Here is a 12,829-nt window from a genome sequence, read left to right on the forward strand (position 1 = left end):
AAGGAAACTACTCGAGTTGTCCTTGAGTACGATTTTTATGTTAGTATCAGACTAGGATTCATGTAACCCTGTCCCCCCGGATATATAGGGACGGGCAGGGACCCCCTCAAAACATAAGATCACCAGATCAACATCAAGACAATACAAACCATCATACAGGACGTAGGGCATTACGCATATTGCGGCCTGAACCTGTCTAAATCATGTGTTGTCTGCACCTTCGAGTTCCTGATCTCGGCGCATCCCAACCCAAAACCTACCACCTTGGGGATACCCCTCGGTGGGCAGCCGGATAAAACCCGACAGCTGGCGCGCCAGGTAGGGGTGCGCATCAGAGATCCGCTGGAGAACTCGATGGCGATTTTCAAGTTCCCCAGTCCCGTGCTCCCTGAGGGCACGACCTTTGTTTTTGGCTCGTGGGTCTGCGTTGCCAACGGCGCAGGCGGTTTCCGTCGGCACACCGTCGACGACACCTTCAAGCTAAAGACACTCGCCACAAGGCTCGATGACTTTGTCGATAATCTCGACGAGTTGCCGTTTTCTGACTCTGCCAGGGAGACCGAGGCAGCGTTTGTTTCTACTGTTCCTTTTTCCACGTTGGAAAAGGACTTGGACTCTTTGCTCCAGGCTGGAGTTCCGGGGCCACCGCATGCCGGGAGGCCGAGGATCACCTTGCCGCTTGCGGGCTGATGATTACCACCACCTCCGAAGGACGAATTGTTCATTGGAGGGGGATGAACTTGTCCGATTCACTCGGACATGAAGAGCGATTGGTAGCCCATCTTGAGCCTTTGCCTTTTCAGGAGGGCAGGGCGTTGGCTGCCATATCCGAGGGCTCGACTGAGCTAGTCGAAGCCCCTTCCGATGAACTCGCAACTCGCCAAGTCCTGATGGCGGAAGAAGGGGACGACGACGCCCTCATCCCCATTGGCGCACTTGACGGCATCTCAGAAGATGAAGACACCGCTGAGGCCGAGAACGAGAACGACGCCGAGCGCGACGCGCGACGTGCAAGGAACAGAGCTCGTGCGGTTCGCAGAAGGCGCGCCAACGAGCGCATACGTTCTGCACAGCGCGAACTCGACGCCGAATTCGCCGCGGCAGATGAACGTGGCTTCAGGACTCCTGTGGCCAACATCGCTCGGGTAACAGCATTACTCGAGCGAAGCAACGACCCCAACGTCCGACAAGCACTCATCTACGCCCAACGGGCGTGGGTCCAGTTGGACCGGCAGGCTCCGGCATCGCTCGTCAGGGACGAGCACGTCGGAGACAGCCGAAGCCAGGCCCCAAGTCGAACAACGGGTCATCGCCCGCGACCCCAACGCAGCAACAACAATGATGGCGTGGGTGGAAGCCAGATCACCGGTGGGAGGCGACAGCCACCTCCTGCAAACAACCCGAGGCAGCCCAACCCTCCACGTCACCAACCTGATCTTCGCCAGAAGATCAATGAGGGGCGCGATGCCCGATCAGTCGTCGACTCGAGGCGACGGGAGCACGAGGTAGTCGAGCGAGACGATGCTGACTGCAGCGATCGTTTCCCCGCGTTCACTGCGAGATTCAACAACTACAAGTACCCGGAGGGTTTCAAGCCAATTGGCATTACCAAGTATGACGGCAAGCAGGCACCCCAACAATGGCTCCGCTGTTATTCTACTGCCATTGAGGTGGCTGGCGGCTCCAATACTACCAAGGTCGTCTACTTTCCGATGGCTTTGGAGCCCGCACCGTTGACTTGGCTGGAAAGTCTCCCCAACGATTCTATCGACTCCTGGGAAGGCCTCAAGAAGGTCTTCATCGACAACTTCCAGGGGGCCATATCTCGAGCTGGAACCCGGCACGACCTCGCCCAGTGCAAGCAAGAGCGCAATGAACTCCTCCGATCTTACACCCGCCGTTTTTTCAATGTGCGGGCCACCATCGCCAACATCTCAGAAGAGGACATTATCGACTGCTTCTACAACGGCCTCACTGACCCAGGTATATATCGTGATTTTGGGCGTAACAGGCCAAAGACGGTTGCAGGTTTACGCGACATGATGCACGACTGGTCTGAACAAGAAGAAAAGATGCGCGAGAGGTTTCCAAGACGTACCGACCTCAACCAGAAGCGCAACAACGACAATCGGGCAGACAAAGGCCAGCGGGATTTTTCGGGTTCTTCCCGAAAACGCAAGCCAGACGATCTCGTCACGGCTGTGGACCGTCCTTCACGGGGCAAGAAGTCAACCACGCAGGAGCAGTTTGAAAAACTCCTACAGAAGAAGTGCCCGTGGTGTGTCAACTCCAAACACGCAGCGATCGACTGTTTTCAGCTCAAGCGCGCCTTCGGCTCTCCTGGGAACGGCAAGAAGAACAAGTCGACGGGCAAAGAGCCCGAAGACGAGGAACAGGAGGATAAATCTGAGACGCCTAAGTTCCAGGATGCCTCCAAGACCGTCAATGTTATCTTTGGCGGTGACGAAGATTTTTGCTCCAAGCGGGAACAGAAGTTGCTGCTACGAGAGATCCTATCAGTTGAACCAGCGGTACCACGACCACTCCGATGGTCGGAGGTCCCCATATCGTTTTCCCGTGATGATCAATGGACTAGCTTTTCCGAGCCTGGGAAGTTCCCACTGGTGCTGGATCCCGTGGTCGCAGAAGTCAAGCTTACTCGGGTTCTTATCGATGGCGGGAGCGGGCTCAATCTTATCTTCGCCAGTACACTAAAGAAGATGGGTCTGGACCTCACCAACAAGCTTACTCCGAGCAAAGCTCCTTTTTATGGTATTGTTCCTGGCAATGCCGCGCATCCGCTTGGGACAGTTGTTCTTTCAGTCACTTTCGGGACGAGGGAGAACTATCGTACCGAGTTCATCAAGTTCGAGGTGGCCAGCTTCGAATCTTCCTACCACGCCATACTGGGGAGGCCGGCGCTCGCCAAGTTCATGGCGGTGCCACATTATGTCTACTTACTTCTCAAGATGCCAGGACGTAACGGTGTGCTCACGCTCCGAGGCGACTTGAAGAAGTCCTATGATTGTAACCAAGAGGCCATCCAGTATGCATCGACTTCCCGCGTGCCAGATGCTTCCGCAGAAGTACTCGCGGCCGCACCGCAACTCTCTCAAGCTGAGCTGGACATCCCGACGAAGAAGGCGAGTCAATCGGGCGTCAAGTCGACGGGCGAGGTGGCTCTCAAGACGATCCAGCTCCAAGAAGGCGATTCATCTAAGACAGCCATCATCGGCGCGGGCTTGGGTGACAAATAGGAACTCGCGCTCGTCAGTTTCCTGCGGGCTAACCGAGACATATTCGCATGGAAGCCATCGGATATGCCAGGGGTGCCCAAGGAGCTGATCGAGCATAGTCTTAATGTGTACCCACAGGCTGTACCAAAGAAGCAACGACTTCGTCGTTTCGCCCCCGATAAACGGGAGGCTATCAAACGGGAAATAGCTAAACTCCTCGCGGCTGGATTCATTAAAGAAGTAATCCACCCAGAGTGGGTGGCTAACCCCGTCCTTGTTTTAAAAAAGAACAAAGAATGGAGAATGTGTGTCGACTATACCGATCTCAACAAGCATTGCCCAAAGGATCACTTTGGGCTCCCTCGCATCGATCAGGTAGTCGATTCGACCGCAGGTTGCGTATTGTTATGTTTCCTTGATTGTTACTCAGGCTACCACCAGATCGCTCTCAAGGAAGAAGACCAGATCAAGACCGCGTTCATCACCCCGTTTGGGACTTATGCCTACAAGACGATGTCTTTCGGGTTGAAGAACGCTGGCGCCACCTATCAGCGGGCAATTCAGATGTGCTTCGCTGATCAGTTACACCGGAACGTGGAGGCCTACGTGGACGACGTGGTCATGAAAACTCAAAGTCCCGAGGGCCTCATCACGGATCTGGAGGAAACTTTCGCCAGCCTACGGAAGTACCGATGGAAGCTTAATCCGACCAAGTGCGTTTTTGGTGTTCCGTCAGGAAAACTACTCAGGTTCATAGTCAGTAACCGGGGCATTGAGGCCAACCCTGAAAAGATTACCGCCATCACTGATATGGAGGCACCTGCCACAATCAAAGATGTACAGAAACTTACAGGTTGCATGGCAGCTCTCAACAGATTCATCTCCCGGCTCGGGGAGAGAGGATTACCTTTTTTCAAACTTTTAAAGCGTCAGGACAAGTTTCACTGGACAGAGGAAGCCGAGCGGGCTCTGCAGGATCTCAAGCAACACCTACAGTCGCCCCCGATCCTCACAGCACCATTGCCGGGTGAGACCCTTTTACTTTACATTGCGGCAACTACCCACGTTATTAGCAGTGCTATTGTTGTCGAGCGCTCCGAGGAAGGCCATGCTTTTGGCGTGCAGCGGCCCGTGTACTTTGTCAGTGAAGTACTCTCAGAGTCTAAGGTGCGCTACCCGGCGGTCCAAAAGCTTCTCTATGGCATATTGATTACTTCGAGGAAATTACGCCACTACTTTGAAGAGTACCAGATCGTCGTGATCACAGACTACCTGTTGGCGGATATCCTACACAACCAAGATGCCACGGGTCGTATTTCAAAATGGGCAGTGGAACTGGGGGCTTTGTCGATCGACTTCAAGCCACGCACTGCAATCAAGTCCCAAGCTCTAGTCGACTTCATGGCTGAGTGGAGGGAAAATCAAGTCTCAACTCTAGTTGACAAGCTAGAGCATTGGACCATGTACTTCGATGGTTCTCTCAAGCTCGATGGCGGCGGCGCTGGAGTTTTATTCATTTCCCCAAGAGGCGAACAACTCAAATACATCCTCCAAATTCTCTGGGAGGTATCCAACAATGAAGCCGAGTATGAAGCGTTGCTTCACGGGCTCCGTTTGGCGATATCACTAGGGATCAAGCAACTACTTGTATATGGCGATTCACTCTTGGTCGTTCAGCAAGTCAACAAGGAGTGGGACTACAACAAGGAGACCATGGAAGCCTATGTACAAGAAGTACGCAAGCTAGAAAATAAATTTTCTGGCCTAGAAGTTCATCATGTGCTGCGGGAACACAATGTCGCTGCCGATGCCTTATCTAAGCTGGGATCAACCCGAGCACAAGTCCCAGTAGGGGTATTCATTCAGGAGCTGACGCACCCGTCCATCAGCCCTTCACCACCGGTTTCCACCGCCACTGGCTCCGTACAGCCAGAACGGGAGGTACTGCTGGTCGGTGAGGACTGGAGAGGACCTTTCGTCGACTTCATCCGAGATCTCGTCTTACCGGCCGGGATGGACCCCAAAAGCGCTGCCGCCGCCCGCCTCATGCGACGGAGCAAGGGGTTTGTCCTAGTCGAAGACAAACTTTATCGGCGCGGCGCACGATCCGGAGTACTCATGAAGTGCGTCACAACAGAAGACGGTCTGGACATATTGCGAGTGATACACGAGGGCGTGTGTGGTAACCATGCCGCGTCAAAGTCGCTGGTCGGCAAAGCATACCGAGCTGGTTTCTGGTGGCCTACCGCCGTGTCCGACGCCGAAGATCTGGTGCGACGATGTCAGAACTGCCAGTTCTTCGGTAAGCAAACTCATGTCCCGGCCCACACCCTCATCACTATACCGCCTTCCTGGCCGTTTGCTTACTGGAGCCTCGACATGATTGGGCCCTTCACAACGGCGCCAGGAGGTTTTACTCATGTTCTGGTGGCTATCGATAAGTTCACCAAGTGGATCGAGTTCAAGCCGATCGCCAAGCTTACTCCAGACAGGGTGGTCGACTTCATCTCCGACATCTTACATCGTTTCGGCTTCCCCAACACTATTATCACTGACTTGGGTTCAAATTTCACGGCCAACCAATTCTAGGAATTCTGTGAAAACTCATCCATCGAGGTTAAATATGTTTCGGTGGCTCACCCAAGGGCTAATGGGCAAGTCGAGCGGGCGAATGGTTTGATTATTGACGGCCTCAAGAAGAGACTTTACGATGCCAACAGCAAAAAGGGCGGGAAGTGGATTTACAAGTTGCCACACGTCGTCTGGGGGCTCAGGACTCAACCTTCAAAAGCCACAGGGCAGACCCCGTTCTTTCTTGTCTACGGCTCTGAGGCGATTCTCCCAGCAGATATCATGTGGAAATCCCCAAGGGTTGAGATGTATAAAGAAGGCGAGGCGGACGAAGCACGACAGCTGGAGTTGGACTCTGTCGAAGAGGCTCGCTGCTCTGCTCTCGTTCAGTCAGCCCGTTACCTACAGGGAATCCGGCGATATCATGATCGCAACATTAAGGAACGGTCGTTTAGCATTGGCGACCTTGTCCTTCGTCGCGTTCAGGACGAGTCGGGTTTGCACAAGCTTAACTCAAGATGGGAAGGACCGTTCATTGTCAAGAGGGTTACAAGACCGGGATCTTATCAACTTCGGCACCCCGATGGTCAGGATGTACCCAACTCGTGGAACATCCAGCACCTGCGACGGTTCTACCCCTAAGCAGACCCGTGTCCAATTTCTGTATGCGTCAATGGCAAGTTTTACTTTTCTAGGTCGATTTGGCGGCTTTGTGCCACACAACCCGAAATGTAAATTCTTGAATATAACGGTGGCAGCTGTTGGCCACGCTTCAATTTTATATAAAATCGACTACTTGCCAGCGGCACATGGGTCGTCGCGATGCTAATCGTGTTTCTTTCAAACTGGTTAGGCCCGTCTGGCTCGGGTTCTATCTAACTCGTTTGGCTACTCCTGCGGTGGTTACACCTAAGGGTAGTTTTCGACTGTTTGCCATGAGCATCCTAGTCGCCGCGCCACAGACTGCGCGTTCCGGGTCCGAGTGGATCCTTTTTGGCAGGATCTTATTTAGCTCACCCGATGAGCTCTCGAGAAGGGCTAAATCGACTACTCTTTGAGTCGATGCACTCCGAGGTAGCACGCCTATGCTCCAAAGCAGATGGGGCTCTTCGTCTGCACATACGGCTACAAAGGAACAAAAGTGGTTTCTTATATTACAAAAGTCTTAAGCACTAACGGTTCAATCCTGGACCATGTTTCCAACAATTTTTTCAGCTACAGGCCGGACCTCTAGCAAATACTCGCGGAAGCTTTCATCAGTACAATCAGCAGCTGCACCCTCCGCGAGTACTTCTAGCCGCGCCTTTGGCCAGAAGGACTTTACAAGGCCTAAGGCATGGCCCACGTAAGATGTGGCAGCCTCGGTGACAAAGTTGAGGATCTTTTGTGGCGCCCCGCGAAGTCGATCAAGTAGTGGTGGCCCATCTTCAGCACTGTCTTCCCGAGGATCCACCATCTCTACGAGTTCTTGAGCTGCCACCTTCAGATCATCGAGTTCCTTCTGCCGCTGCTCTTTCTCCTCGCCCAAAGTCTTGATCTGCTGGAGGCAGTCGATGAGTTGCTTCTCCGTGTCGGCCATCACCTTCCGCAGACCCTCGACTTCATCTGCGCGGCGATATAGCATGTTCTTCAACTCAATAAGCAATCCTTCTTTATAATTTAAGAGCTGTTTAAGTTCTGCGATTCTACGCAGGTTTCAGATCATGAAGTTATCAACTACGGGTATGACTTCGAGAATTGAATTCAACATACCTTGATGGGTTTTCCGCTGCTCCTTGAGTCGGCCTTGGAGCTCGATGATATTCTGCTCGAAGCCGGCTCGCTCCTGCATCAGCTCATCGATACGCCTGGTGGACTCTTCCAGCTTCGTTGAAGATTTTTGGTTCATGTCCTACATGTTCCTGGGCGTCAGAGAAAATTGACTTAATCATACAGTTACCAGTGGTTTAGACAAGATTTACCAGAGCAAATGAGTCGATCGCCTTGATCATTTGGCGCAGGCGGCTCAGATCATCCCCTGGGAGGTGCATCTCTTGGAGTATATCGGTGTTCTCCCCTACAGGGGTTGGCAACCCGGGTGCCTCGCAAGAAACACCCGCACCCTCCAAGGCTGACGGCTGCGGGGACCCTGCAAAGGACAAGTGTTAATATAGCAATGATTGTGGCAGAAGGCAGTGGGATCATTTACCTGCACCGTCGACGGGTACGGCAGTGGCGGCCTCGACTTGCTCATTGCCGGGGGCTTCGGGTTCTGTGTGCTGGGGCTCGGGTAGTGGCGAATCAAGCATGATTACATCTGCCCTCCCTGCTGGCTCCAGCGCGTTGAGTTGCCCAGGCGAAGGCTCGGGGGCTGGTGGAGCCAACTCGAGTTCGGGCGTCACCGCAGCTGTTGATCTGCTCAAGACAACAGCGCAACATTTTTACTGTGATTTTTACACATGGCTAAGGGCAAGGTCCAAGGCATTACTTACTTTTGGGATCGGATCATTGTCGGCTTCCTCCACACCAGCTTCAACGGCTTCTTTATCACGGTACTTGTGGCCGGAGGAGTTGGCGTACAGGATGAGGGGGCTGGCAGCTCTGGCACGGCGATGTCCGTGGCACCTATTGCCGGCGGCGGCGCTGTTTCAGTCGAGGGCGTGAGCTGCCCCGACATTGTGCCTGCCACGGCGATAGTTACATCGTCTGCAACAGAAGGTGACGGATCGGCCCTATCGACCTCTATGGGCCCGGCTTCTGGTGCATCTTTTCTGGTGGGGGGCACTTCGGCTACCCTTTGGCGCTGGGAGTCGGGCAAGGAAGACGAGGGGCTGCAAGACAGGGTTGTCATCGGCGTTCAGCAAAACAACTCGACGGTTTTTATAGTTCGACAAACATTTACCCGGCAAGGTCAGTGGCGCTGGCTTTGCGTTTCCTCATATCCCGACGTCGCCGGGGAACGAGAGGTGCGTCGTCCGACCAGTCCACGGATGATTCGAAGGAGTCGTCGGCTTGCACCCTCTCCCCAGCCGCCAGGCTGCCCGTGGCTGATTCGCTGCCAGCAATTTGTTCTTTTTGTGCTTTGGCGGCGCTGGGCAGCGTATGGTAGGGCCGGGGCAGATCGGGGTGTGGCGGGTAACTCCGATACAATGATGATGAATCCTATATTAAGACAATCAGTTAGTATTAACTCTTCAGATCAAGGGAAGAAGTCGAGAAGTCGAACACTTACTGCTGGTGGTCGATTCTGGGCTGTAAACCCTGCTGGAACATACGGGACAGCATCCACATCTACTAGAATTCGCCTGACGCGCATAAGTGCAGCATCGTCCCCAAGCTCTTCTGCGCACATACGGGATGGGTCTTCAGTTCCCAAGTACTCGAATCCTAAAGTATGGCGCTGCTAAATGGGTTGGACCCGGCGTTTGAAAAATGATAGCATCACTGATGCCCCGGTTACCCCTGTCTCTTTGTGCGCGGCAATCAACTCGAGCAGTTCTTTGACTTGGTCCATCTCGGCTTCATTTGGCTCCAATGTCCATTCGCTACGCTGAACAGGGGGCCTGCCGGACCGCACAGGGAGTTGGGGGGCATGGTTCGCAATGTAGAACCAGTGTTGTTTCCACCCGGGGACATTTGACGGAAATTTGTATGATATATATTTGTCACTAGCGTGTTGCCTAAGCTGGATTCCAGCACCCCCTATTGCAGAAGGATTTTTTGAGGTGGGCTGGGGCTTCACGCGGAAAAGATAGCGGAAAAGAGCCCAATGTGGTTCAATTCCGAGGAAAGCTTCACAGAAATGGATGAAAATGGAGATATGGCAGATCGAATTCGGGTTGAGGTGTTGCAGCTCAATCCCATAGTAGTAGAGAAGACCACGGAAGAAGGAACAAGTGGGGAGGGCGAATCCCCGTTCAGAGAAAGAATAGAAAGAAACGATCTCATCGACATTTTCCATGGGAAATGGATCGCGAAGAGGAAGGCGCCAATTGATGAGATCCCGTTCCTGAAGCAGACCCCCCAATACCAAATTTGCTAGATTATGGCGAGAACACTTACTAATTGCCCATTCTCCGGTTGCTGCTTGCGCCTCTTTCAAGTCCTTCTGGTTGTTTTTCTTCGGAGCCATTTCGAATCCTTACAGCCACGAGTTGTTTTCACAAGCGCTCGGGGGCTGCGGCGGCGGGCTCGAAGATCTTCGACTATGCTGGGCGGCGGAAGGGCTCGGGCAGGTCAGACTCTAATTGGGGTTTTGTTTTTCTCTGGTGGCGGCGTCAGATCTGAAGGCACAGGAAAAACCCTAACTGACCGCGGGGTTAAATAACCAGCGGTTAGCAGTGGTTTACTGTGTGTAAGATGAAGCGTCGCGCAATGGGATTAATTGGATAAGGGCGGTTTTTTGGCAGATTTTTGGGCCGTTACCCGATTCACCATTTTTTCTGGGTTAATTGTCCCGAAAAAAGAGGTTTTTCAGGTTTCGAGTCTAATTTTTGCTAATTGCCTCTTCTTAGACTTTATTTTTCAAAAGGAACTCTTTTTTGCCACGACCTTTGGGATCCTTTTTTCCAAAAGATTTGGACTTAAGGCTCGGGGGCTGTACGACACGTGGCATCGACTACTTATTTTTCGAAAGTACTCGAAGGATAAGAAGGAAAGATTCAAGGCTAGTTTGACCCTCAGCTTGATTCTTTGATTCAACCTAAGGCTCGGGGGCTACTCCATATGGAGTGCGATTATTCATCGCACCCCATATAAAAGAAAAAATTCGGGGCATGAGCACCTCATAGCTTCGATGCAGTCAGAAGAGTACTCGAAGAGAAGTATCAAGATGGAGCTTCGAAAGAAGTCGAAGACAGCTTCGGAAGTACTCGAAGAGTCTGCAGTACTCAGCTACGAAGAGCTCGGGGGCTTGTCAGACCCGGGGCCACGGGGCTGTGTATATCAAGGAGTCCGTATTGGACTAGGGGATAGGACGTGTCCTGTACCTCATTTATGTTGTATTCTATCCGCATGCGGAGTAGAACTAGTCGATACAGAAGGAAACTACTCGAGTTGTACTTGAGTACGATTTTTATGTTAGTATCAGACTAGGATTCATGTAACCCTGTCCCCCCGGATATATAAGGGCGGGCAGGGACCCCCTCAAAACATAAGATCACCAGATCAACATCAAGACAATACAAACCATCATACAGGACATAGGGCATTACGCATATTGCGGCCTGAACCTGTCTAAATCTTGTGTTGTCTGCACCTTCGAGTTCCTGATCTCGGCGCATCCCAACCCAAAACCTACCACCTTGGGGATACCCCTCGGTGGGCAGCCGGATAAAACCCGACAGCAGCCACCTCCAGGAGGTAATCCGCGATAGGCCAATCATCGGTCTCCTCTAGAAGATCTGAGCCAACACATCAATGAAGGCCACGATGCACGGTCTGTGATTGTTTCCAGGTGCAAGATACGCGAAGTAGTCAAGGCGGAGGGTACTGAATGCAGCGATCGGTTCCCAGCTTTCTCTGCATGATTTAGCAGCTACAAGTATCCTAAGGGCTTCAAACCGATTGGCATCACCAAGTATGATGGTAAGCAAGCTCCTCAGCAATGGCTACGCTGTTATTCCACTGCCATTGAAGTAGCAGGAGGCTCCAACATCACCAAGGTCGTCTACTTCCCGATGGCTTTGGACCCCGCGCCGCTCACATGGTTGGAGAGCCTCAGCAACAACTCAATCGACTCCTGGGAGCGGCTCAAAAAGGTCTTCATCGACAACTTCCAAGGGGCGATTGCTCGTGCAGGTACTCGTCACGATCTCGCTCAGTGCAAACAGGAACGTAATGAGCTCCTACAATCCTACACACGCCATTTCTTCGACGTTCGCGCCACGATCGCAAACATCTCGGAGGAGGACATCATCGATTGTTTCTACAACAGCATCAACGATCCAAGCATCTACAGAGACTTCGGGTGGAACGGCCGAAGACTGTTGCGGGACTACATGACATGATGCATGATTGGTCCGAACAGGAGGAGAAGATGCGGGAGTGGATCCCGAGGTGCCAAGATGGCAATCTGAGGCGTCCTCACAACAACCGCAACAACAAAAGCCAGCGGGACTATTCGGGTCCGCCCCAAAAGCGCAAGTCAGATGATCTCATCACAGCTGTGGATCGTCCCTCGCGAGGCAAGAAGTCGACGACGTAGGAGGAGTTCGAGAAGCTCCTGCAGAAGAAATGCCCATGGCATCCAGGTGCCAATCATGCGGTAATTGATTGTTACCACCTCCGGAGGACTTTCAGCAATTCCAGCGGTGGCAAGAAGAACAAGAAGCCCATGGACAAAGAACCCGAAGATGATGACCAAGGGGACCAAGGGCGCAACCCAAAGTTCTAGGACGCTTCAAAGACCATCAACGTCATCTTCGGGGGGATGGAGACTTCCGTTCCAGGCGGGAACAAAAGCTGCTTCTCCGGGAGATCATGTCCGTTGAGCCGGCGGCACCACGACTACTCCGCTGGTTGGAGGTGCCCATCTCATTCTCCCGCGATGATCAGTGGACAAGCATTTCAGAGCCCGGTAAGTTCCCCCTGGTTCTGGACCCGGTAGTGGCGGAAGTCAGGCTCACCAAGGTGCTTATCGATGGTGGGAGTGGTCTCAACCTCATCTTCGCCAGCACTCTGAGGAAAATGGGTCTGGACTTCACGGACATGCTGGCTCCAAGCAAATCTCCTTTCTATGGCATCGTCCCAGGTAATGTGGCGCACCCACTTGGTATGATGGTTCTTCCAGTTACTTTCGGCACGAGGGAGAACTATCACACCGAGTTCATCAAATTTGAAGTTGCTAACTTCAAATCTTATTATCATGCTATACTGGGCCGTCCGGCACTTGCCAAATTCATAGCAGTACCGCATTACGTTTATTTGCTTCTCAAGATGCCAGGACAAAGTGGAGTGCTCACTCTCCGAGGTGACTTGAAGAAGTCGTATGATTGCAATCAGGAGGCGATCCAGTACGCCTCGACTACGCGTGTGCCAGATGC

The sequence above is a fragment of the Panicum hallii genome, chromosome 6 (genome assembly GCF_002211085.1).
Source record: "Panicum hallii strain FIL2 chromosome 6, PHallii_v3.1, whole genome shotgun sequence".
NCBI classification, from domain to species: Eukaryota; Viridiplantae; Streptophyta; class Magnoliopsida; order Poales; family Poaceae; genus Panicum; species Panicum hallii.